General features: G+C 39.5%; 1 long non-coding RNA gene across 4 annotated transcripts in view; it reads left to right on the top strand.

The window, feature by feature from the left end:
* LOC103280421 (uncharacterized) overlaps nt 1-21,043 on the top strand; it is a 124,034-nt gene extending 102,991 nt beyond the window's left edge. For 2 of the 4 annotated variants that reach the window (XR_010004534.1, XR_507338.3), the window contains 3 exons: nt 15,711-15,779; nt 17,652-17,800; nt 20,579-21,043. This is a non-coding gene — a long non-coding RNA (uncharacterized LOC103280421). The remainder of the gene's footprint in view (nt 1-15,710; nt 15,780-17,651; nt 17,801-20,578) is intronic. The other 2 variants (XR_010004535.1, XR_507339.3) reach the window with 1 other exon arrangement.
* Nucleotides 21,044-27,733: the final 6,690 nt, after the last annotated feature.

Genomic DNA, 27,733 nt, shown 5'->3' with positions numbered 1-27,733 from the left:
CAGAGAAAGCTATATTTTGCCAAAGTATGGAGTATGGAGCCCCTGGTGGCGCAGTGGATTAAACCACTGAGCTGCTGAATTTGCTGACTGAAAGGTCGGCAGTTCGAATGTGGGCAGCGGGGTGAGCTTCTGCTGTTAGCCCCAGCTTCTGCCAACCTAGCAATTCGAAAACATGCCAATGTGAGTAGATCAATAGGTACCACTTCGGCGGGAAGATAACGGTGCTCCATGCAGTCATGCCGACCACATAACCTCGGAGGCGTCTACAGACAATGCCAGCTCTTTGGCTTAGAAATGGAGCTGAGCACCAACCTACAGAGTCGGACACGACTAGACTTAATGTCAGAGGGAAACCTTTACTTTTATCTATGGCATTTGTTTAGAATAACAGCTGGAATTTCTATTTTCAAAGCCAAACCACAATTTATTTCTTTTTTTCTAAGAGATCTAGGCAGACTGAAACCATGTTTACATGGCCAAAATAAAGGGGTGTTTATTTTGCTATCTGTACTCCTGTTCAGAAAATTTCACCTTACTTGTCCCTGTGATAATTGGATTTTGAAAAATTTGGCTTGTCGTAGAAACAAGGATTGGTGATAAAACTTCAGTGGATACTCCCTTCTTCCATGAAAACTCTTCCAGGAGTGAATCCTTCAGAGGGATAGATTCCTCTCACTTTCTGTTTTCTCACATTAAACTATGAGTCATTGTAAGTCAGATGTTTGTAGCTCAAGGACTGCCTGTACATACAGAGAGCTAATAGTTAAGATAAATTAATTGATGCAGGACTTCACTTACAGTGGCACAGATATAGGCAACTGAAAGAAAGATTTATATGAGACTGTGAAAATATTGGATTTGAGAAAGAATTGTCAGAATTTGAAAATGAACTAGGTACTAATGAAGAATGCCTTATTGGAAAATATATAAAGTATTACTGAAGATGGAAATGTAATCAGAACTGGTAAAAGAATGTATTATTAAATGGGCACAAAATGTCAGACACAACATAGAATTAGATAAACGGGAAAATGTGGACTATCGGCTTAAAGAAAATCCTGTATTATGATCTTAGAGATTTTTTTTTATAAAATGATGAACAGTTCGTACCTGACCTCAGCAAAACCTGCTAAAATATATAAGGGAAAAAACAATAAATGTTGGAAATGTAAGGAACAAGAAAGAACTTTTCACCACTTGTGGTGGTCTTGTAAAAAAAGCAAGTAAATTCTGGGGCAAGGTACAAAAAATATTGCAGGAAATTTTCAAATCAAAGAAACAATTACAGCTTGAATTGTTTTTATTGGGAATGTCAAGTAAACAATAAAAATCACTAAATTATACAGTGCTGCACTAATAATAACAACAACAACAACAACAACAACAACACACAACAAAACATTGCATGGAAAGTTCCTTGACAAAATTGAAGGAAAAGCTGACAAGGAGAAGACCTGGCTATGGCTCACGAATGGGACCCTGAAGAAGGAGTCAGAAGGCCTGATCCTTGCAGCCCAGGAGCAAGCCATCAGGACAAATGCAATTAAGGCCAAGATCGAAAAATCAGCTGATGACCCAAAATGCAGACTGTGCAAGGAAACCAACGAAACTATTGATCATATCCTCAGCTGCTGTAAGAAAATCGCACAGACAGACTACAAACAGAGGCACAACTATGTGGCCCAAATGATTCATTGGAACTTATGCCTCAAGTACCACCTCCCTGCAGTAAAGAATTGGTGGGATCACAAACCTGCAAAAGTATTGGAGAATGAGCACGCAAAGATACTGTGGGACTTCCGAATCCAGACTGACAAAGTTCTGGAACACAACACACCAGACATCACAGTTGTGGAAAGGAAAAAGATTTGGATCATTGATGTTGCCATCCCAGGTGACAGTCGCATTAACGAAAAACAACAGGAAAAGCTCAGCCGCTATCAGGACCTCAAGATTGAACTTCAAAGACTCTGGCAGAAACCAGTACAGGTGGTCCCGGTGGTGATCGGCACATTGGGTGCCGTGCCAAAAGATCTCAGCCAGCATTTGGAAACAATAGACATTGACAAAATTACGATCTGCCAACTGCAAAAGGCCACCCTATTGGGATTTGCGCACATCATCCGAAAATACATCACACAGTCCTAGACACTTGGGAAGGGTTTGACTTGTGATTTTGTGATACAAAATCCAGCATATCTATCTTGTTTGCTGTGTCATAAAATAATAATAACAATAATACACTTTATTTATATTTCGCTTTATCTTCCTGGAGAGACTCAGAATGGATTATAGTACACATAGGCAAACATCCAATGCCGTTTTACACAATGACATACAATATACAGACAAGGCAAAGGCCTTCCACTTTTCATCTCCAGCGTCTGGAGGCGATGCTCAACTCCGGCCATGGGGAGGTGCTCTTGTTCCATTTTTTCCATGCTGAGGAGTTGGTTGTCCATAGACATCTCCGATCGTGTTTTGCCAACATGTCTACATCTACCTATTGATCCACTTCCATTGCATGCTTTTGAACTGCTACGTTGGTAGAAGCTAGGGCTGACAGTTGGGAGCTCACCCCAATTCACAACTTTGAACTGCTAACTCTCCGGTCAGCAGCTTTTCTTGCATCTAGCGGTTTTAATCACTGCGCTACCACGGCCCAATAATTACATGATAATTGTAACTACATGATAATTGTAGCATGGATGCTATACGCACAACATTGGAAGAGATCAGACCTTCCAACAATAGAAGAATGGATTGTAAAAGTTTTTCGAATAGCAGAAATGGCAATGAAGAACAAAGAAAAAACAAAACAAAAACTTTGTCAAAGACTGGGAACCATTTCAACATTTTGTAAAAAAGAAAGAAACATTTTTTTAAAATGAAAGGCTTCATAATTTAATCTGTCTGAATCTTTGCATGGAATTTTTTAAATAACTATCATGCTAGGAGGAAGAATGGAAACATATTGCAAAAGGAAAAACAGAACTGTACATGGCTGCCTCTAACCCAAAGGAGGGGAAAGTCTCTACAATGGGAAGGTTGGGAGAAAGGAATGGTGTAGTGAAATAAATTATTGTATTGTTGTTAGAAATATTTCATTTGCTTATGTATATATACAGGTGTATTATTCTTGTTCTTTTTGATAAATATGAAAATCCAAAAATAACTTTAAAAAAAATCTCTGGAATGGAATTCAGCTTCATGTATGAAGAAGAAATTGCTTGATAAATCTTGGAATATTCTATTTTCTTTTGATTAAAAAAATAGCGATATTTAATAAAATCAGTAGAATATTCAGAAGTAGGTATTGTTAAAATGGCGTGGTTAATATGACTCCAGTAATATAGAGATGTGTATAAAATGCATCTAAAGCCATTTGTTTTCTATTTACATTTGTGCTCCTACCCATCCTGCTTAGCTCGTGCTGGATCCCAAGTGACCGTGCCTGCTTTGCGTTGCTGGCTGTTGCTGCCTACAAATTATTGAAGAACTCGAAGTCTGAGAGGAAGAAGGGATATGTGTGTGGGGGTGGGTGGGAGGAAAACAATTTTTTTCAACAAAAAAAAACCTAGTGCATTCTTTCTGCAACATTCAGGAAAAAGGATGTTTCACAGGGGATTGGGAAGGCGAATTTTTTTCACATCCAAATGGATTGCAATTTCCCTCCATTTAGCACCTGAAGGTAATTAGCTCGAAGAGACTGTCGAGTGAGAAACACGTTCATGGAACATTAACTCTCATACATTCTCCAGTTGCTGGGAATTAATAGGAAAGATTAAAGTTTAAAGAGAGCAAAATGCCATTACCTCGCAAGCCACCTCTCTCAGCGGCAGTAACTAGCCCTCACTAACCTAGAAGTGCCACCAGAGACTCGGACTCCAAGCTTTAGGCAACATAGCAATGTTGACTGGGTTTATTCCATACCCCGGTTCATCTGTAACCCCAAAACATGGAACAATGCATCCCAGTTTTGCATTCTATGGATGTCGCTTCATGCATGTGCCTGCAAATATTAATTGCGTTCTTTTTTGCTATGTTCATGTAAGCCATAATTGGTGGGCAAAGTCCTACAAGGATCAAACCTTGCATAGTATGTTGGAAGGATGCTGCTCCAGTCTATTCTGCACTGTAATAATAATAATAATAATAATAATAATAATAATAATAATAATAATAATAATCCAGACTGACAAAGTTCTGGAACAAAACACACCAGACATCACAGTTGTGGAAAAGAAAAAGGTTTGGATCATTGATGTCGCCATCCCAGGTGACAGTCGCATTGACGTAAAACAACAGGAAAAACTCAGCCGCTATCAGGACCTAAAGTTTGAACTTCAAAGACTCTGGCAGAAACCAGTGCAGGTGGTCCCGGTGGTGATCGGCACATTGGGTGCCATGCCAAAAGATCTCAGCCGGCATTTGGAAACAATAGACATTGACAAAATTACGATCTGCCAACTGCAAAAGGCCACCCTGCTGGGATCTGCGCGCATCATCCGAAAATACATCACACAGTCCTAGACACTTGGGAAGTGTTCGACTTGTGATTTTGTGATACGAAATACAACATTATCTATCTTGTTTGCTGTGCCATAAAATAATAATAATAATAATAATAATAATAATAATAATAATAATAATAATAATAATAAAAACAACTTTATTTTTATACCCCGCCCCATCTCCCCAGTGGGGACTTGGAGCGGCTTACATGGGGACCAAGTCCGAAACATACAGCAATAAAACGATAAAACAATTATTTTGTGGGGACATAAATATCACCAGATTCCAAGAATGGGGTGACTTTCACTGGCTCAGGGAGTGGAGGGCTTCTTCCTTTCTTCTTGGACAGATTTTAAATATCACCTCCTTCTACTAACATGGCACCCTTCACAGTTTAATTCTAACGCCACACCCAGCGAAGGCAAAATGGAAATTTCTATAACAAAAAGGAATGGCGGTAGAATTACTTTGGTGGATACGACGAGCTGATTCCACCATGCTGTAACAACTTCGACCCAAACACGAGGCGAAAAGCATAAAGGGGGATCCTTGCCTCACATCCCCACTAAAGTTTATATAAGCCTCTGCTCTATAAAGATTTCCATGTTGCTTTTGCATTTCAGGGGGAGAGTGAATAAGAAAGAGAGGAAGAGGGGGAGAGAGAGAGGGAGAGCGAGCGAGCAAGCGAGATGAAATTGAGACATGGAAGAATTTATTGCCCAGAAAATTCCATTCTGCTATCTGATTCGAAAAGTCCAGTCCCCCCAGCTTCGGAAAATCTATTTTCCACATTTTAATACCCTGCAGAACAGTCCTCATAACTCATCCGAGTGTGTTAAGCACAGTTTTATTAGATCTGAAACAAATTTTGGTGGGGAGATACTATAGGTCATTAACCATGGAGTAATTTTATCCTTGTTTCCCTAATGATGCCATAATGGCGAGCGAATTTCTTAACTAAAGACCAAAGAACATTTTGAAGGTCAGTTTCATCTGTGAGCTCCTTCAAGCGCTTCTCGGAGAAGATTGGAAAACTCGCCGATTTTTTGAAGAGTCATTAATAATGTGAAAGCTGAAAGAGTGCTCCCATTTGCGTTCCTGCTTTTTACCTTTTAATTTTATATCGCTTTAGTCTCAGTCTCTTTCTCCTTGCCTCCCTGCCTGCCTCCCTCCTTTCTTTTTCTAACTCTCTTCTGGAGGTGCCCCCTCAGCTGGCTGAAAAGATCAGGCAGGCCACTGGCTGGATGCACTGTGATTCAGGGCACTGATCCAAAGGAGAAGGAAGTTAGTCTGAATATTCTTGCTCTGCTTGAACAGCCAAAGCAAGGGGTATCCTGTTCATACATTGGTTTTGTCCATATAGATAAATCTTGTGCAGGATTGTGCACGTGTTAACGTATATGCAGGCAGTGTGGGAGCTTCTTGGTCATGGGGATGTGAGTTGGTCGGTTATTTCATCCAAGATAAAAGTTATATACATGAGGAGTCCCAAATTTAGTGATGTTACATTGGGCGACTGTACACAGAATTTAGTTGTTGTTTCTAAATCTAAAACCAGCCAATGCCTAGATTTAGATAAAATGTTTTCCAGCACATTATCTTTACACTTCAATGCTATACATATGGAATCTTCTTTAAGTTCAATGCGGTTTACTCCTAGGTAAATGGAGCTTCAGGGGCAACTAAGATTGGATATTTTATCCTGAGAAAAGGCTGCAATGGTGTAATTTACACACAAGTGGGGTGTGAATTCAGTCTTCTGAGAAGAAAGCATTTATGTCCTCTTACATCAACCCTTGGGGCATTTTGTTTTCCATACGGAGAAAAGGAGTTTGCCTGTAAGTCACAATCGCAAGGAGGAATGCAATAATGTGATGTGTCCCAATGCATAATGTGTCTTAAGAGACATAGAAATATTTATGAAGTGTTTTTTGCATATATCTTAAAATGTGGGGTTGAGGGAATTTATGTGAATGTGCATTTTTACATGTGCACACATATTTATTTATTTATTTATTTATTTCCGGTATTTCTACCCTGCCCTTCTCCCCTGGGGGACTCAGGGCGGCTTCCAAATTGGCAACACAGTGCCATCACATCAACAATACAATACAAAAGGCATTAAAAACTAAAACATCATAAAAACCAATATACAATAATAAAACATTACCATGCACTGAGGTAATGTCCTTTCATTCACTAGACCTTGTTACATGGATACATACATGTTACATGGATACATACATGGATACACAATCCAATGTGAACCTTTACTCATTCATCAGTTAATGGAAGACAGATATCATTGAGTACACATTATTTACCGTGTTTTCCCCAAAATAAGACAGTGTCTTATATTAATTTTTGCTGCCAATGATGCGCTAAGTCTTATTTTCAGGGGATGTCTTATTTCTCTGTGAAGAATTCATATTTATTGATGAACAAAATAATGAACATTTATTATATACTGTACAGTAGTTCAATGTGTTGTCGAAGGCTTCCATGGCTGGGATCACAGGGTTGTTGTATGTCTTTCGGGCTGTGTGGCCATGTTCCAGAAGTATTCTCTCCTGATGTTTCGCCCGAAAGACATACAACATACACACAGCCCGAAGGACATATAACAACCCTGTACAGTAGTTGTCATCACAAACCAACATAACCAGAAAAACTGTGAATCCTATCAAGAATTTCTTGTCACTACTATTATTTCCATGTACAACAATCTATGGTATGTACATTTGCCAATCCTGTATGGTCTGGTGTTTTGTTCGGCGGGCATGCTTCCAAGCAAAAACTTTGCTAGGTCTTACTTTTGGGGGAGGCCTTATATTTAGCAATTCAGCAAAACCTCTACTAGGTCTTATTTTCAGGGGTTATTTTCAGGGAAACAGGGTAGTTTTGTGCTCTACAAAGTGTAGAGAGGAAGCAGAGAATGCTTAGACCCCTTATCTTGTGTGAAGGCCCCCTTCACTATGGTTTTTCAGATTAAAACATGGAACCTCAATCAGTGGCTCATACCGGATGAGAGACTCCCTCCTGGGCACACAGAAAACTGGGCAACTTGGAAGGTGCTGAACAAACTATGCTCTGGTACCACGAGATGCAGAGCCAATCTTATGAAATGGAGCTACAAAGTGGAGCCCACGACATATGAGTGTGGAGAAGAGCAAACTACAGACAATTTACTACAATGCAGTCTTGAGTCCTGCCACATGCTCAATGGAGGACCTTCTTACAGTGACACTAGAGGCACTCCAAATGGCCAGCTTCTGGTCAAAGGAAATTTAACATATTGCCAAGTTTTTAACTTTGTGGTTTTTTATACATTATAACTGTATTCTCAATTTGCTTCTGACATGATAAATACTATAGTTCTTGGAAAGGTGTAATTTGATTAAAATAGGGAAGGCTTGTGAATTTCATTAGGGCTGTGGTTCTCAACCTGTGGGTCCCCAGATGTTTTGGCCTTCAACTCCCAAAAATCCTAACAGCTGGTAAATTCGCTAAGATTTCTGAGAGTTGTAGGCCAAAACACCTGAGGACCCACAGGTTGAGAACCACTGCATCAGGGGAATTGTCCATTCTCCCCTCCACAAAAATTTGAGCACCACCCTTAAATGTCGGCCATGTCCTATGGACTCAAGGCAACATTTGAACCTACTGCCTCATCTTCATAGCAAATCTGTTGATTGTGATGTTTTGAGCATTGGGCCATGACTCTGGAGACCAGGGTTTGATTCCCTGTTTGGTCATGGAAACTGACTGGGTGACCTTGGGCAAATCACACACTTCAATCTCAAGAGCAAACTTCCTCAGAGCAGATATTACCAAGAAACCAAACCAGAAACAACTTGAAGACATACAACGATATTTGGATGCTAGATATTGTGCTTGTAATATTTAGCACTCACATTCGGAAATATTTACCATATATACTCAAGTATAAGCTGACCCGAATATAAGCCGAGGCACCTAATTTTACCACAAAAAAAACTGGGAAAACATTGACTCCAGTATAAGCCGAGATACCAATAAAATTACATTAATTGAGGCCTCCGTAGTTTAAATGTTTTTGAATCTTTACATCAAACTGTAATTTAAGATATGACTGTTCAACTCTGATTAAATCAATATTTTCATCATCTTCAATGTAAATGTGCTTCTGTATCCTTTTAATAATAATAGAGTGAAATACTAAATGTAATAATAATAATAATAATAATAATAATAATAATAATAATAATAATAAATAGAGTAAAATAAATGTAAAAGTAACAATAGAGTAAAATAATAAATGTAATAATAATAATTAATAGAGTAAAATAATAAATGTAACAATACCAATAATAATAGAGAAAATAATAAATATACCATCTATACTTGAGTATAAGCCTATCTGAATATAAGCCCACCAGGACACTCACCCGAGTATAAGCCGAGGAGGTTTTTTTCAGTCCTAAAAAAGGGCTGAAAAACTAGGCTTATACTCGAGTATATACAGTACTAAGTATTTCATATCTATATTTGTCTTCACGTGTGTGACTTTAACACTTGATATAAATTGACATCAAACAATATTTGATGATTGATATATGTTTATGTATTTTATCTTCTAGCATTTTATAGACAGCATGAAAAAATACTAGTTTTTAAAATATGATTGGGAAAATGAAAAAAATTGACTTATTTGTGAATATAAATTTTACCTACAGCATTTTATTCTATTTATGTGTATGCAATGTTGCAGAAATGTCTGTACTCTACACCAGAAGCAAAGGCTGTTCTTGGGAGATGAAGACACGCAAGCCTCTAACCTGGGAAGGGTGCTGAGGTGTTGCCTGCATATATATCACACAACCATCTTCATGATATCAATTGACTATGAATAGTATGTGTATTGGGGTAGGAGAGATGACAGAGCAGCATTTGCAGGTAAAATAAACCTCCTGAGAGCTATTACGTGGAATGCTGGATTTGGCATCATCCTAATTCTCAATCAGAAAATCTCCTGTTGTTATAGAGGTATCTGTATAATCAATCATATAGAAATAATTTTGACAGTTTACTTCATATTGTTATAGGAAATAAGGATAAAAATTGTGGAGAAGGCAAACATTCCTCAAAATTTGAAGTGTCATAAAAGCATAAATTAGCACTTCTGCTAACCGCTCGTTTGTACCGATCTTGGGTCAAAAGGGAACATGGGAGGGCAACCAAATGAGGAATCCTCACTCTGAGGCCAAGAGTTGCAGTGCTCTCTCTCTCCTCCCTCCCTCTCTGTTTGTGTTTAGGGAGGGGGAACTCTAGTCTGCGACCGGGGGGAGGGACGGATGTGCGGTGACACTTTCTACTCCCAGATGTGATGCCAGCAATCATTTCAATTTTATGCCTTTGTTATGGCTTTAATCACTTTCTTTATGCGTTTTGTTCCAGCGATCAGGGAGAGACACCTGATAGGCAAAAAGGATATCAGGGGAACAATTTTTATTTGGAATGTGGTGAGAAGTCTAATTAGAATTTGAATTCTGCTGAGCCTTGAAATGGTCGGTACTTTATCCTGATCGCCTTAGATATTGTTTTGAGTCAATCATCTGTCACAATGTGGCATGCAGTACTGTGCCTCTCCAGCCAGCAGCATGCTTTGCTCTGTGATGAGGGGCTGTGGGGAGGGGAGCACAGCGTGGGGAAGGCAGGCAAGCAGGAGCCTCCCTCTGGCAGCTCTGCCAGGAGCCAGGCACGGCAGCCTCCTCGTTGCCCTGTGTCAAACAGGCAGCAGCAACAGTAGGAGCAGCCGCCTCCACGGCCACCATACAGCTGCTGCCGTGGCACCACCTTGCTTAGATCAGGCAGAGGATAGTAGCTTCTTTTTAGTTTCAATGTTTTTGCTTAGTTGGACAAACAGTGGAACTAAATGGGGTGAGCATAAGGGACAGGGATGCTCTGGGAAGGACAAGGGCAGAGAATTGATTAGCAATTCTCAGCCAATTGATTTGTCACCAGAGGCAAACCAAAAGCGGGTGGAATTTGAACCAAAAGCATGATCTTGACTAACCTACTCTGAGCTTAGTAGGATGTAAATACCTATTGTTTACCTTCCCACATATTGACCTTCTATGGACCTTGTACTAGCGGTTTCTTCTGACCAGTTGTACCTGTTGGTTAACTCCTTGACATAGCCTCAGAGTTCACCCCAGTTTAAGGTTCTTCCCATGACCTCGTAGCACCTTAACTTCCTTCTTGTTTACATGTTTCACTCAGTGCACTTTGCCCAACTCATTTTATGTTTTTATTGCTGTGTTTTTCATGTGTTTTATAATGATTGTGATTTATTTTATTTTATTTTTAATGCCTTTTAAATTTATTTGTGTGTTTTCGTATTTGATATTTGTATTTGATATCACTGTATGCTGGTTTTATATCTGTGAGCTGCCCCGAGTCCCTCTGGGGAGATGGTGGCGGGGGTACAAAAATAAAATTATTATTATTATTATTATTATTATTATTATTATTATTATTATTAACCTCATCACAAAGGTCCATGGATTTGCCATACATCGTGGTAAATCCATGGGGTCCCAACAGGGGGCAAGGAAAACCTGTTGCTCCATGCCTTGCATTGTGTAACTTAACAGGGACCCCATAACATGGGGGGAAGTGCAGAGCTGGCCCTAGGTAATTTTCAAGTGTAGGTGAACAAAATTTTTGTGCCCCCCCCCAAACCAATCACTGAGAAATAAAAGCGTCAGATAAGCAAAAATGTTGGATAAAAAGGAGGGATTAAAGAAAAGCCTATTAAACATCAAATTACATTAAGATTTTACAAATTAAGCACCAAAACATCATGTTTTAGAATAAATCAACAGAAAAAACAGTTCAATACATGGTAATGTCATGTAGGAATTACTATATTTGCAAATTTAGCATCAAACATTGAACAGGTATATAGGGCAGTGTGGACTTAGATAACCCAGATAGCCCCCAGTATTTAAAAAAACCTCTAAAATCAGGACAATAAATAAAGAACAACACTCTGAAAACAGGAGAAATCCAGACAGTAAACAATCCGGGACAGCTAACACCTCCCAAAAAAGGATTCTCCCAGGCAAGAAGAAGCCAGGCCTTGAAGACACAGGGCCATTAAATGCTAATCAAGGTGATTAATTACAACATTCACACCTGCTTCAAAGAAGAGTTCTTTCTCCCACCCTGGACCTTCTACAGATATATAAACACCACTTACCTAGCTTCCAAGTTCCCACAGATCTCACAATCTCAGAAGCCCCAAAGGTGGGTCCACGCCGGCTGGAAGGCCCAGTGCGGGCACCGGGAGGCCCAGCATGGGCGGCGGAAGGCCTACCGCGGGTGCCGGAAGGCCTAGCACAGGCGTCTGGAGGCCCAGCGCGGCCACCTGGAGGCCCAGCGAGGCCACCAGAAGGCCCGAAGGAGGTGAGGGGCAGCGCCATCCTCCTGTGACTATGGCACCCTTGGGATGATGGCACCACAGGCAAGTGCCTAGTTCACCTTATGGTTGGATTGCCTCTGAGGAAGCGTCACCGCCCAGTTTCCTCCATTGTCTTGAAGGCAACATGGGGGGGGGGGGGGGGCTTGTATGGCCATGGTGTCAGCATAGGCCACTTGCTCTCCCATTTCCTGATGGAGCTCAACCGGAAGTATGTGTGTGCTGTGTGATGATTTCTGTAGGGAAAGAGGAGAGCAAGTGGCATACATTGGGCAAAGGAGCCTGTTTGATGAGGTTGTTGGTTCATATCCTACTTGGTAAACAAAATATAAGTACAGTAGAGTCTCACTTATCCAACATAAACGGGCCGGCAGAATGTTGGATAAGCGAATATGTTGGATAATAAGGAGGCATTAAGGAAAAGCCTATTAAACATAAAATTAGGTTATGATTTTACAAATGAAGCACCAAAACATCATGTTAGACAACAAATTTGGCAGAAAAAGTAGTTCAATACGCAGTAATGCTATGTAGTAATTACTGTATTTATGAATTTAGCACCAAAATATCACGATATATTGAAAACATTGACTACAAAAATGCGTTGGATAATCCAAAATGTTGGATAAGCGAGTGTTGGATAAGTGAGACTCTACTGTACCACTGCCTGCCTAATGCTAGCACTGCCTGACTCATCAGTGATTCAATTTTCAAATTCACAACTGCTGGATTTGTAGACAGAACAATGGGCCAGAACCTCCTGAACCAGAGTAAAATATGATGGCTGGAACCTTGTGGACCACAGGAAGAAAGCTGTTGCAGAACGGTTCAAAAACAAGCTTGGCCTGCACAAATTTCATAGCCAAATAATTGAAAAAACACACACTCGGGTAATCTCGGGTGTTTTATTCATCTTTTAACATCCTGATTTTTTTTTTAAATCTGCTTGAATATGATTTTATCTGTTGGACCAATAAAATAATAGCAAACTGGAAAGATGAGACAGAGCAAAATGAAAGCTGTAAAGAAGGTGAAAAGAATCTAAGAATTCTTTGGAGGGAATACATAAGGAAGCTGATTTCATCGAAGATCATTCAATCTCATCCTAAAATATCACAAAACATTTCTGTGCAAATAAAAGGGAGGTGGAAGGGAGAAGGTATAGAACTGTTCTGACCTCCTTGGAGGAAAGACATGATACAAATCAAATTAAACAAGAGTTCACTTGGGGAAATCCTTATGGTGGCAACCTATGAGGTTTGGCTTTTTAACATTCCCATTTGTGAGTGCCATGAAAAAAATGAAGCTGAATTCATGTACATATTTCTATCTGTTACTACATCTTGAAAAAAACATAATGGATTTTCACAGATTTGGAAGGTATGTTTCTGCCTTAATATACAAGCCATGTGACATTAATGAAAATCACTTTTAGGGGTCTTGGGTGCCCAAATTATTTTTTCATTAGATTTTTACCAAATTGGGTGTGTATATTTGTAAGGATCAAATGTAAAATATAATCCTTGCAATATACATTAAATTTAATTTGGGAGGACACTAGAGGCATCTTCATCATGTTTCATTCATACCACATACTATGCACGTAATCTGAAATATTGTAATGAGTAAAATTTTAAAACTACTTTTTCTGCATGTTTGCTATAAACATATAAATAAAATTAAGTTTCCATCTGTTTATATGTTTATATGTTACTGACTCATGCATAAACAGCTGGGCATATGTATTAGATAGTAGATGAAAGTTGAAGGGAATGTAGCCTGATACTGGTATACACAATAGTAACTGGGAGATGTGCCCTAATTATCTTTTCATTCATAAATAGCAGTGATCCTAACGTGTTTGATTGGGAAAAGTGTGTATTTTAAAGAATAAATATAACGGATATACAATGTGAGGATCATTTGAGTAACTGAACAGAAAGGATCTCATCTTCCAGACCAGCTGAAACTGAACAACAAATAGTCTCTAGACCAAGGGAAGCAATAACACCACTCTATTTTGCTTTGGTCAGACCTCACATACAGTGTTCAGATATGGGAACCACAATTCAAGAAGGATATTGACAAGCTGCAACATGTGCAGAGAAGGGCAAGTAGTTTTCTGTCACTGTAGAAATCAAGACCCAGAGCAATGGGTTCAAACTATAGGAAAAGGGATGCCACCTAAACATTAGGAAGCACTTCAAGATGGTAAGAGATGTTTGGCAGTGGAATATGCTGCCTCCAAGTGTGGTGGAGTTTCCTTCTCCCGATGTTTTTAAACAAAGGCTGGAGGGCCATTTCTTGGGAGCACTTTGATTGGATGATCTTTGTGACCTCTTTGAACTTTATGATGGAAAACCTTGTGAACCTTCTGGTTTTGCATGTGCCATATGTATGGATAATTTACTGAAAAACTCACTCTCAAAAGTCATGGTTAATGGTTTGGCAATGCAGTAGAGTCTCACTTATCCAACATTGGCTTATCCAACGTCCTGGATTATCCAATGTAGTTTTCCTCCCACCCCAATCCACAGCTGTTTTTCTAGGCAGCAAGGACTGAACTTTTTATAATAATAAATAATAATAAACTTTATTTATACCCCGCCACCATCTCCCCAACGGGGACTCGGGGAGGCTTACATGGGGCCATGCCCAGAACAATACAATATAACAAAATATAAATAAAACAACAAATCATAACGCATTAAACAATACAATAAAAGAAAAATATACACTACAATAAACAAAATCAAAAGAACAGTAGAACAATAAAACCAAGGGTGGGCCACATGAACACTGGATTTAATTTCTGACAACGTTGCTACTGTAAGTTCATTTTGTGCAATTCTATCTTTATTTGTAGTTAATCTGTTAGTAGCCAATGTTTTTTTAAACAATGTTTTCAATATATTGCAATGTTTTGGTGCTAAATTCATAAATACAGTAATTACTACATAACATTACCGTCTTTTGGACTGCTTATTCTGTCGATTTGTTTTAAACATGATGTTTTTGGTGCTTAATTTGTAAAATCATAATGTAATTTGACATTTAATAGACTTTTCCTTAATCCCTCCTTATTATCCAACATTTGTGCTTATCCAACGTTCTGCCGGCCTGCTTATGTTGGATAAGTGAGACTCTACTGTAGTTCCAACCAGAGGAAAGAATACTATGGGATGAAGCATTGAAACTGATTAATCTCAATAAAAACAATTATTTGCCCATAATAAGTAGAAGCCCCCTGTCTAGCTCAGCTTGCATTAGCTAATCTGCAAAGCAATTCAAAATCTTGATAGTTATCATCTGCTTTATTTTATTGTCCCCTTGTTCTGTAGGCTACATCTAGATAAACCCAGATAATGTGTAATAGTATGCTCCAAAGCTACCTAATGCAGCATGGGAACATCCCTGGAGCTATTTTGGTGTTCAGATGGCCTGATGGGCCAAGAACACATTGCTCTTTCTCCAACCAAAAGTAGCTCTCTCACAGAGGCTTGCTGTTGACACCACTTGTGCTGGTCACATGGCTGCTGTGAACTCACCTGAAGTGAATTTACCAGAAAGCATCTGCAAAGGAGCTGCTTATGGCCAGTAATACAATGGTGGGTTTGTTAGATGTGTTGACACTGGATTGGGCTAGATCCAGCAGTCCACACGTCCAAAAGAGTAAGATCACACCGGAGTTTCAGGAAAGCTTTGGAATAAACTATGTTTTCCCTTTCACCAGATTCACAGGTAGCAGCAGTGCTTTTGCTGAAAGCCATATGCCACACGGACTCCCTGCAGCAGTTACAAGGTGGGTATGCTTTATTTTGCCCATGTAGAAATGGAAATGGAGCCCTGGTGGCGAAGTGTGTTACAGCACTGAGCTGCTGAACTTGCAGACTGAAAGGTCCCAGGTTCAAATCCCAGGAGCGGAGTGAGCACCTGCTGTTGCTCCAGCTTCTGCCAACCTAGCAGTTCGAAAACATGCCAATGTGAGTAGATCAATAGGTACCGCTCCGATGGGAAGGTAACGGCGCTCCATGCAGTCATGCTGGCCACATGACCTTGGAGGTGTCTATGGACAACGCCGGCTCTTCGACTTAGAAATGGAGCACCAACCCCCAGAGTCGGTCATGACTGGACTTAACGTCAGGGGAAACCTTTACCTTTAATAATAATAATAATAACTTTATTTATACCCTGCCATCATCTCCCCAACGGGGACTCGGGGCGGCTTACATGGGGCCATGCCCAGAACAATACAATCTAACAAAATATAATAGAACAACAAATCATAGCACATTAAACAACACAATAAAAGAAAATATACACTACATTAAACAAGATCAAAAGAACAATAAAACCAAGGGCGGGCCACATGAACACTAGATTAAAACTCGAGGTGAGAAAGGAAGTAGGAGTAAAAACCACAGAGGACAGGGTCATAAAGTCGCGGTGCAATCTGGAGGACAAATATTGAAGGAGAGCAGCAAAAGGGATGTATGTAGTGATTACTCTCCAAAGGCACAACGGAAGAGCCATGTTTTCAGGTCTTTCTTAAAGGCTGCTAGTGTGGGGGCTTGTCTAATCTCACCGGGCAGTGAGTTCCACAATCGGGGGGCCACAGCAGAGAAGGCCCTCTCCCTTGTTCCCACAAGGCGGGCCTGAGATATTGGCAGTGGCGACAGGAGAGCTTCCCCTGATGATCAAAGGGATCGGGCAGGTTTATGATAGGAGATACAGTCACCTAGAAATGGAAAATTGAATTTTCGAGGGAACAAATATTTGCAATTTCTAGAATACAGTAGAGTCTCACTTATCCAACACTCACTTATCGAACATTCTGGATTATCCAACACATTTTTATAGTCAATGTTTTCAATACATCGTGATATTTTGGTGCTAAATTCGTAAATACAGTAATTACTACATAGCATTACTGTGTATTGAACTACTTTTTCTGTCAAATTTGTTGTATAACATGATGTTTTGGTGCTTAATTTGTAAAATCATAACCTAATTTGATGTTTAATAGGCTTTTCCTTAATCTCTCCTTATTATCCAACATATTCGCTTATCCAACGTTCTGCCGGCCCGTTTACGTTGGATAAGCGAGACTCTACTGTAGTTAAAAAACCCTCAGCACTGGGGAAATGCCCTTACATATTCAAAACTTCCCAAACAGATTCACCCATATCATTGAAATGGCCATTTGTTGAATATGGGTAAAGAGTAGAGGTGAGCACAATGCAATAGTGCATCAACTGCCCATTAAATGGGAAACTTTACAACATGAAATCGCCTTTTGGGGGTATTCTGCTCTGGCTTCAGTAATGGTATGTGGCTTGTGGTTGAGGTACCGCACTCCAAGATACTGCAACCTTTGGTACCAAGACCATTTAGTATTTTTGACAGCACAGCCAATTATGCCCACTTTTGTGAACATAGTAACCCTGAGCCTCTGGTGTCTAACAGCATGGGCTAGGTGAAAAATATCCACCTGCATTCTACTCCAGCTGCAACAAATCCTTATGTTTATCCATAAAGGGTAATTAGTGTAACTCACATGATACTCGGGAAGTTTGGAGAATTGAGGAAACAGGCTGCTGGAGGGTAAAGGTATGCTTTCAGTTGAAGGCCTCTCTTCCCTGCCATCTACCCCAGCTTATGCTTTCTTTTGTAGAAAAGCAAGTGTTAACTGGAGGGGGGAATGATCAGGAGATTTACTATATGAGGAGCTGTAGTTCAGCCTGAGGTTCTTACCTGGAAGAAATGAAGACAGCCAGGAATTCCACCTGGAATAGCTGCCCAGACCATTCACACTGGAAAAAGGTGAAACATGGTGGGAACAGCTCTGTTGATATTAAAGAATTGCATATGCTGGGATTGTGCTCATGACCCATTGGAGACAGTGTTAAAGGCAAGTTAAGAGTAAAGCCTGTTGTCATTCTTCATTAAGCCCCAGAACACTCAAAATTATACATAAAGGGTTAAAATGCAACTAGTACTGCTTGTGTTTCTTTGTTACATCCCATACTTACAATGTATGGGATTGTAACATAGAGTTGCGGGCAATACATATATGGAGGCAGAGTGACGCCTCCATAATGAGACAGGCCACCTTTTAAAGGGTTACCAAAATACAGTCTTTTGATGGGTGAGAAACAAGTTAATCTCGGGCATATTCTAACTGAGTGATTTGTTGACATATTACCCCCTTTGCCAGTTCCTTCCTAATTGGTGCAATATGAGAAGCTGTGTGGGTAGAGCACCTCCAGCATTCACACTAGCATTGATTGATATTGCTGGAGGCCATTAGGGCAACAGCCTACATTTCAAGGGCTTTTGGTTTCATTTGAGTGCCTTCTGACCATAAAGCTGCTCCTCCTCCCGCCATTTGGTCAGCTTGCCTGTTGATATGGTCTTGGTAATCTGAAAAGTGCTTCACGTGTGAAAGCAATGGTTCTTCCTCCCTCTCTTGGCACAACTTTGTGGCTGGCACTTTAAAGATCATGAACAGTTTTTGTCCACTGAACTACAAAGCTTGCCAAATGAATAGCAACCATATTTATTGAATATTTGGCTTCTAGCACAAATTCCAGCCTATCTGCTAGTTGATTTGGTTTTTTTTAATGGTTAATCTTCCATGTGAACTTACTGTTCTACTAGTACTTCACTATGAAGTTTGGGAGGCTACCTTGAATCTTTTAAAAAGTGATACAGATATCTCAAATATTGGTAAAAAGGCCCAGAAATACAGTAGAGTCTCATCCAACATTCGCTTATCCAACGTTCTGGATTATCCAACGCATTTTTGGAGTCAATGTTTTCAATACATTGTGATATTTTAGTGCTAAATTTGTAAATACAGTAATTACTACGTAGCATTACTGCGTATTGAACTACTTTTTCTGTCAAATTTGTTGTATAACATGATGTTTTGGTGCTTAATTTGTAAAATCATAACCTAATTTGGTGTTTAATAGGCTTCTCCTTAATCTCTCCTTATTATCCAACATATTCGCTAATCCAACGTTCTGCCGGCCCGTTTATATTGGATAAGTGAGACTATTGTATTGGAGTCAGATACGCATGATGCTAGAATACAATGTAAAGGTTAAAATTATAATGAAACCTGATCTGTATTTGTTGGTGATGCTAGATGACTGAGTAGAAAAGAAACTTGGAAAATTACTGTTTTATCTGATTACAGCAGTGAGAATAAGCTATGCCTAGAGATGGAAAGAACCAAATATAAAGACGTAAGAATATGAAAATATGTGAATTTGTGGAGATGGACAAATTGTCAATTTTAATGAAGGAGGAATCCTTGATTGGAGGCCTGGGCTTTAGCACAGCAGGTTAAACCACCAGCTGCAATAAATCTTGTCAGTTGAAAGGCTGACAATTTGAAGCCTTGGTCAGGGTGAGTTCCTAATCTTTAGCCCAGTTTCCGCCAACCTGGTGGCTCGAAAGCAAAATGTAAGTAGATAAATAGGGACTGCTTAATAGTGTGGAGGTAGTAGGGCACCCATAAGGACAAATGGGCCCTACTACCTCCTTTGATCAAAAGGAGGAAATTACAAACAAATTCTTTGGCAGGGAGATGGAGCAACAGCACCCCCCCCCACCCCCACCCCCCCCCACCCCCCGTGGCCGGAACTAAACACAAGCCTCCAAGAAACAAAAGATGGGGGGAAAGCCTATATACCACTATCTATGTTCAATTGTCTGTCTTGTCTGTGTATCACAGCATTGAATGTTTGCCGCATATATATGTTCTGTGATCTGCCCTGAATCCCCTTCGGCGTGAGAAGGGCAAAATATAAATACTGAAAATAAAAATAAATAAATAAATCCAAGAAGGACTGGGGCTTATTTATTATTTTTGCACAGCAAAGATGAGAACAATTCTCAATTATTGATTTTCTGATATAGAAGAGTGTTATTAAAAGTAAAAAGGTAGGAATAAAGTGATACTTAAAGAGACAAACAAATAAGTTAAAATCAACAGGCAATGAGTGGGAGGCGTAACAATTAGTTTAGTAGGTATTTGTTTACAATGTGTATACATTGTAGGCTGCAGATAAAGGTGTGATAGTTACTTTTGTATATAATGATACAGTAATTTGTTTTTGTTTTAGTTGTTTTTGCTTCATTTCTCTTGATGTTTTTAATTTCATTTTGTGTTGCTGTATTTTATAAGTACAGTAGAGTCTCACTTATCCAACATAAACGGGCCGGCAGAATGTTGGATAAGCGAATATGTTGGATAATAAGGAGGGATTAAGGAAAAGCCTATTAAACATCAAATTAGGTTATGATTTTACAAATTAAGCACCAAAACATGTTATACAACAAATTTGACAGAAAAAGTAGTTCAATACGCAGTAATGCTATGTAGTAATTACTGTATTTACGAATTTAGCACCAAAATATCACGATGTATTGAAAACATTGACTACAAAAATGTGTTGGATAATCCAGAATGTTGGATAAGTGAGACTCTACTGTATGTTTTTTAAAATTGTATGTTTGAATAAAAATTATTTAAAACATATCTGAAACCATTTTAGTTTATCCCTTTTTGCATGACCTTGAATTACCTAGAGTCTCCGCAGGCGCCTTTTCAAGTAGTTGAAGACTAATCCCCTGATGCCCCAACATCATAGTCAACTACGGTAACTGGAGCCAGGGAGATAATTGACAACGAAGTGCTCATGGCCTATCAGAGGGTCCATCTCTACTTGAAGTGTAAAAAACATTTCGTTCTAGTTTTTCTTTTGGAGGAAGATGTCCCAGGACTCCTTGGTGTCTCTACCCTTGTGTCTTTTCATGGCCCCTTTCCTTCTTGTCCTGGAAGGCGGTTTTTTGATTATTCTGCTTCTTTAGGTTTTTTATTTAATCTTGCCTTTGTTTGGTTAGTGCACTATTGTCTCCACTTTCTTTGCACTGTTTTGGAAACTTTGCATTGGCTGTTAATATTATTTTTCAAACTTATTAACACTCTGCAAGAGACTCCTCTAGATTGGAAATGAATGCTTAGAATAAAAAAAAACCTTTGAGAATACAATACTTTATTGTTTTGATTTTGCTTTCTCTTCCCCATGACAATTGACGATAAACTTTAAATGGGGGAATAAAATCCATTCTAGAACAAACCCAGGCACAGTTAGGCACAACAAGGCCTCCAGGTAACTCAAAACTGACTAATAATTTGCCTGTGAGGAAATTGAGAGTGTCCTGAATTGAAGACCCAGTGTTTTCAATTTCTACTGCTAAAGGTTTTCCAGCTTTGAATACAGAAAATGGGCCTATATCTGAGCTCTGGCAATGATGTGGCCTGTGCCATCGTGCCTGGGGCTATAACTCTTAGTGAAAGAGGCATGGATGTGACATCTTTCCCCAGGGGATTGCTTCTTGCCCTCCTTTAGGGAAACTGGAACTCCCAAGGACCAAAACACTGTAGATAACTCAAAACTGGTTTTATTGTTCACAAAAGGTTATCCCAATAAGCTGGAGATTTCAAAGGGGTAAAGGAAAATATACATTACAGTCTTTGGTTATCTTAAGTCCAAGGAACTCTGCAGCTGAGAAGCTTTTCCAGGTCCCTCTTTCTCAATGGCTGTGAATGCCGGAGCAATCCTCAGTCTCAGTCCAAATGGCCTATGTTTGAAGACACAGTCTTCCTCTGATGCCAAAGAACTGATTTGAAGGCACTTGAGACTCCTCAACGTTGTTCAGGTTGTCCCTGAACATGAAGCATAAGTATCAAAGGTAAGAACCTCAGAATTGGTGCTGAGAGGTAACTTAATCAAGGGCTTTTAGAGCCAAGTCTCTCTCTCACATCCATTTGGTAGAAAGCTTGATGGTGGAATGAAAAAGGAAACACTGTCCTACTCCAGGACAAGGTGGAGTCAAGCAATTGAGCTGAGGAAGCAATATAACTAGTGCAAACAACATTGATTGACAGCTATAAATAACCAATCAGTCCAATTACATTTACAGGGTAAAAGCAAAATCAGGCATGATACACCAATTCAAATTTTGCATCATACAGTTCCACATATAGATGGTGCCACTCGTGCCGTCACATGGCCAGTTATTAGGAAGCGACATCCTTGGATTCAAATGGAGTAGATGAGACTATTATTGAGAAATAATTTATTATTATTAAGAAGAAAAAGACAATGAACAACAATAATGCAGCCCATACTTTATGAGAAAAGAGTACCTTTAACAGCCTAGACTGTTATTTCAATAAAATACATAATAAATAGACAGTGCTGATGTGTGGCACCAAGCAGAAAGATGTTCTCTGTGTGTTGACTGCATAGAAGCAGAAGGCTGCTGTTTATGCCAGTCCTGTTCAGTCTGAATGCTAGGTTGAAATCCAGTAACTCATTGACTCCAAAGCTCCTGGCTGATTTGTGGGTTCTTGGGCACAGAGTAGCCAGACATCCTGGATTTTAAGGGACAGTCCCACATTTAAATAAAATATCCCACGTAATGTAATATTATTTCCTGGGATGTCAATTGTCCCGTATTTTTACTACACCTTGCTATTTATACAGCATATACCCAAACGCAAAAGTTGGCGGCAGCAGCAGCATATTTGAGGGGTCCCTATAAGGCAGTGGTTCTCAACTTGTGGGTCTCCAGATGTTTTGGCCTTCAACTCCTAGAAATCCTAACAGCTGGTAAACTGGCTGGGATTTCTGGGAGTTGTAAGTCAAAACACCTGGGGACCCACAGGTTGAAAACCACTGTTTTAAGGGTTGTAGTCCCCTCGGAGAAGAGATCGCAGCCCAGGCTCACTGCTCACCCTCTGAGTGAGCCTCCTGTTCTTTCTAGAGACACACTCCTAGGTTTTGCACCGAATGACAGAGAGGCAGGCGGCCAGACAGGAGTCCCCCCCCCCACCCCTGACAGACGGTGCACCCCCTAAACCTCCCCTCACCTTGAACCTTGTAGTTACTCTGATTGTGTCCATTATTTTCACCATCAACACCTGGCAACCTCGCAGTTGGGCAGGCAATGTGAGGTGAAGAGCAGAAGACAGACAGCTCGTAGAAATAACTATTTTCCTCTGTTATCTAACAAAGATGTGATCAAAATAAACAGAAGGTAAACCAGAGTGAGAGGACAGAAGGCTGGCAAGTTAACTGGATGTCTTGCATGCTGGCTGACTGACACGTTTCCTGACAGTTCATGTGGGGCAAAATGTTAGTAGTGGTCTTTGAGTCTATATAATGAGAGCTTGCTAGAAGATGGGAACGTAAGACAGCATACTGGAAGGTTATGGCCCTCGTGTCCACTGATTTGTTATCTGGATGAATCCTATCACATGTTATAAAATGGCTTTCCTAATAATAAAACAACAAAACATTGAATGGAAAGTTCCTTGACAAAATTGAAAGAAAAGCTAATAAGGAGAAGACCTGGCTATGGTTCACGAATGGGACCCTGAAGAAGGAGACAGAAGGCCTGATCCTTGCAGCCCAGGAACAAGCCATCTGAACAAATGCAATTAAGGCCAAGATTGAAAAATCAGCTGATGACCCAAAATACAGACTGTGCAAGGAAGCTGACGAAACCATTGATCATATCCTCAGCTGCTGTAAGAAAATCGCACAGACAGACTACAAACAGAGGCACAACTATGTGGCCCAAATGATTCATTGGAACTTATGCCTCAAATACCACCTCCCTGTAGTAAAGAACTGGTGGGATCATGAACCTGCAAAAGTATTGGAGAATGAGCACGCAAAGATACTGTGGGCCTTCCGAATCCAGACTGACAAAGTTCTGGAACACAACACACAAGACAGCACAGTTGTAGAGAAGAAAAAGGTCTGGATCAGTGATGTTGCTATCCCAGGTGACAGTCTCATTGATGAAAAACAACAGGAAAAAGCCGCTATCAGGACCTCAAGATTGAACTTCAAAGACTTTGGCAAAAACCAGTACAGGTGGTTCCGGTGGTGATCGGCACATTGGGTGCCGTGCCAAAAGATATCAGTTGGCATTTGGAAACAATAGACATTGACAAAATTACGATCTGCCAACTGCAAAAGGCCACCCTACTGGGATCTGCATGCATCATCCGAAAATACAGCACACAGTCCTAGACACTTGGGAAGTGTTTGACTTGTTTTTTTGTGAAACGAAATCCAGCATATCTATCTTGTTTGCTGTGTCATACAATAAAATAATAATAACAGAGTTTTGGAGCACAATACTCCTGACCTCACAATCATGTTAAAAAACAAAGTATGGATTGTCAATGTTGTAATTACAGGGGACGGCAGGATTGAAGAAAAACAACTGGAAAAGCTGATACGATATGAGGACGTAAAGATTGAATTGCAAAGACTCTGGCACAAGCCAGTCAAGGTGGTCCCAATGGTGATCGGCACACTGGGTACAGTGCTTAAAGACCTTGCCCTGCACTTAAACACAATCGGCGCTGACAAAATTACCAGCTGCCAGCTGCAGAAGGCCACCTTACTGGGATCTGCACGCATTATTCGCCGATACATCACACAGTCCTAGACACTTGGGAAGTGTCCAACGTGTGATCCAATACAACAGCCAGCAGAGTGTCTGCTGTGGACTTACCTTGTTGTGTTTCAAATCATAATAATAATAATAATAATAATAATAATAATAATAATAATAATAATAATTTTATTTCTTACCTACCTCTTCTCGTGGTTCGAGGAAGGTTACAACATAGCTAAAACACATAATCATCATAAACATTATATAATACATATATTAAAATACACAGAACAAAGATTAAAATATAGTGAACACAAGATGCAAGTTTAAAATTCAAGATTAAAACTGACTTGGTAGACCTGCCAAAAGAGATAGATCTTCAGGTGTTTTTTAAATTCCAACAACTCATTTAGCTGTCAGAGCTCTTCCGTGAGGTAGATGTGATTTTTTCAGCATGCTTTGTCCTTCTCTGTATTACATAATTCTAGCTTTAGTAATGTCTTGCACACATTTTTAGATAAAATTGTCATAGTGATAAACCTGACATTTTCCCTAGATCTCCTCTCATGATATGCTGCCACCTAACATGACTGATTCTAGCAGAACCTGAAAATGATATTTTTGGATACTACCTCTACTGGACCGCCCCACCCCAAGCTAGCATTGTTGAGAGATACAGAAAGTAATAGCTCAAAAATGTTTCAAGGCTCTGGATGGATTTAAATGATATGCTAATTGTCTCTACCACAGAGCTTTCAGGCTAACAATCAAAGGAATAAAGCATTAGAACATGTCACTAAAATATCAGGCCAAAAATAATAGATAAAGATAAATAAGTAAATATTTTCGGTGGCTTGAAGGAATTCAAATGCTTGGAGAATCTGACAACCACTGTCTAATATTAAAACAGCATCAGTACTTGCATCAGAACCTTCCCGAAGAAGGAATTTCAGGGAAGAAACAGGTTCAGCAGCTGGAAATGTTTTGAGGCTCCTTCCACCTTGGGAAAGTCACACTCTCTCAGCCTCAGAGGAGGTAAATTCCAACCCTCTCCCCCTCTGAGCAAATCATGTCAAGAAAACCCCATGATCGTTTCATCTTAGGGTTAGAAATATTTTGAAAGCACACAATGGAACCAAAATGAACACAAATGAAAATACTGTATATACTCGAGTATAAGCCTAGTTTTTCAGCCCTTTTTTTTAAGACTGAAAAAGCCCCCCTCAGCTTATACTCGGGCGAGGGTCCTGGTTGGCTTATATTTGGGTCAGCTTATACCCGAGAATATATGGTACATTTATTATTTCTCTCTATTATTATTGGTATTATTACATTTATTATTTTTCTCTATTATTGTTGCTACTATTACATTTATTTTACTCTATTTTTTTATTATTATTATTAATACATTTATTATTTCATTCTGATCTTATTATTATTATTGCATTTATTATTTTACTCTATTTATTATTACATGTATTATTTTCCTGTATTTATTATTATTATTACATATATTATTTTACTCTATTACAGTAGAGTCTCGCTTATCCAACGTAAACTGGCCGGCAGAACGTTGGATAAGCGAATATGTTGGATAATAAGGAGAGATTAAGGAAAAGCCTATTAAACATTAAATTAGGTTATGATTTTACAAATTAAGCACCAAAACATCATGTTATACAACAAATTTGACAGAAAAAGTAGTTCAATACACAGTAATGCTATGTAGTAATTACTGTATTTACAAATTTAGCACCAAAATATCATGATATATTGAAAACATTGACTACAAAAATGCATTGGATAATCCAGAACGTTGGATAAGTGAGACTCTACTGTATTATTAAAAGGATGCATAAGCACATTTACATTGAAGAAGATGAGAATAATGATTTGATCAGAGTTGGACAGTCTGAAATTTGAGCTTTATGTAAATATTCAAAAACATTTAACCTACAGATGCCTCAATTAGTGTAATTTTATTGCTATCTATATTTATTTCTGAAATTTACCACCCTCGGCTTATACTGGAGTCAATGTTTTCCCAGTTTTTTTGTGGTAAAATTAAGTGCCTCGGCTTATATTCGGGTTGGCCTCTACTCGAGTATATACGGTATATCAATATGAAAAATGTACAGAAACACGGTAAAGAAAATGGATAAATATCTAAAAATACATGCAATGGGGAAAATGCATACCAAAATGCACACAAATTCTTCCAGTATTGAACTTGGAAACAATGAGAGTACAGTAGAGTCTCACTTATCCAACATTCGCTTATCCAATGTTCTGGATTATCCAACGCATTTTTGTAGTCAATGTTTTCAATACATCGTGATATTTTGGTGCTGAACTCGTAAATACAGTAATTACTACGTAGCATTACTGCGTATTGAACTACTTTTTCTGTCAAATTTGTTGTATAACATGATGTTTTGGTGCTTAATTTGTAAAATCATAACCTAATTTGATGTTTAATAGGCTTCTCCTTAATCTCTCCTTATTATCCAACATTTTTGCTTATCCAACTTTCTGCCGGCCCGTTTATGTTGGATAAGTGAGACTCTACTGTACTGTGAAGTTCTAGCAACCCAGTAAAACTTAGCATCTTTCAGTGTGCCTTTTCTCCCAAAGGATCGAGGACTTTCATCATCTCCCCATTCCTGCTTCAGTTGCACTCTTCCTCTTCCGCCCTGCCCATCCTGGCGCAATCCTATTCCTCATCTTTCCCGTTTTCTCCCTTTCTTCTTCCCTCCAGATTTGTGCCATAAGTTTAATTGGAAACCCCAAGGCTGACTTGGAGGTGAGACAGCAAGGAAGAGCCCGTGTCTGCTGACATCATGATCGATTACCTGGAACTCCACCTGACACTGAAATTAGGGTTTTTTAATGATAGGCCAACTCTCCCTGGATGTGAAATTCAAATGCTCTCCAACGCTTCCCTCAGACCATCAGTCGCTGCACGCAGTGGTAGACACCACATGCAGGTGCTTTGTCTCTGTCAGTGCTGAAAGGACATTGTTATTACCAACAACTCTTTGTATTAACCAGTCTCCCTACCTAATAGACAACACTTTACGTTCTGCACTGTTACCCAGTCAGGGCTGCCATGTGCCTGAGAGACACGCTCTCTTTCAAAACTCCCCCAGGCAACAAAAACTAGTGCTTAAAAACCAGAGTGCATAAGAGGGATGCATATCGCCCACCCCCATCTTCCCCCACCTGAGACCAAGGCACCCTTTAACCTAAAGGAAATGGCTG

This window comes from Anolis carolinensis, chromosome 3 (assembly GCF_035594765.1).
Source record: "Anolis carolinensis isolate JA03-04 chromosome 3, rAnoCar3.1.pri, whole genome shotgun sequence".
NCBI lineage: Eukaryota > Metazoa > Chordata > Lepidosauria > Squamata > Dactyloidae > Anolis > Anolis carolinensis.
Note: the sequence above shows the minus strand (reverse complement) of the source record. Positions and strands in the feature narration are given on the sequence as shown.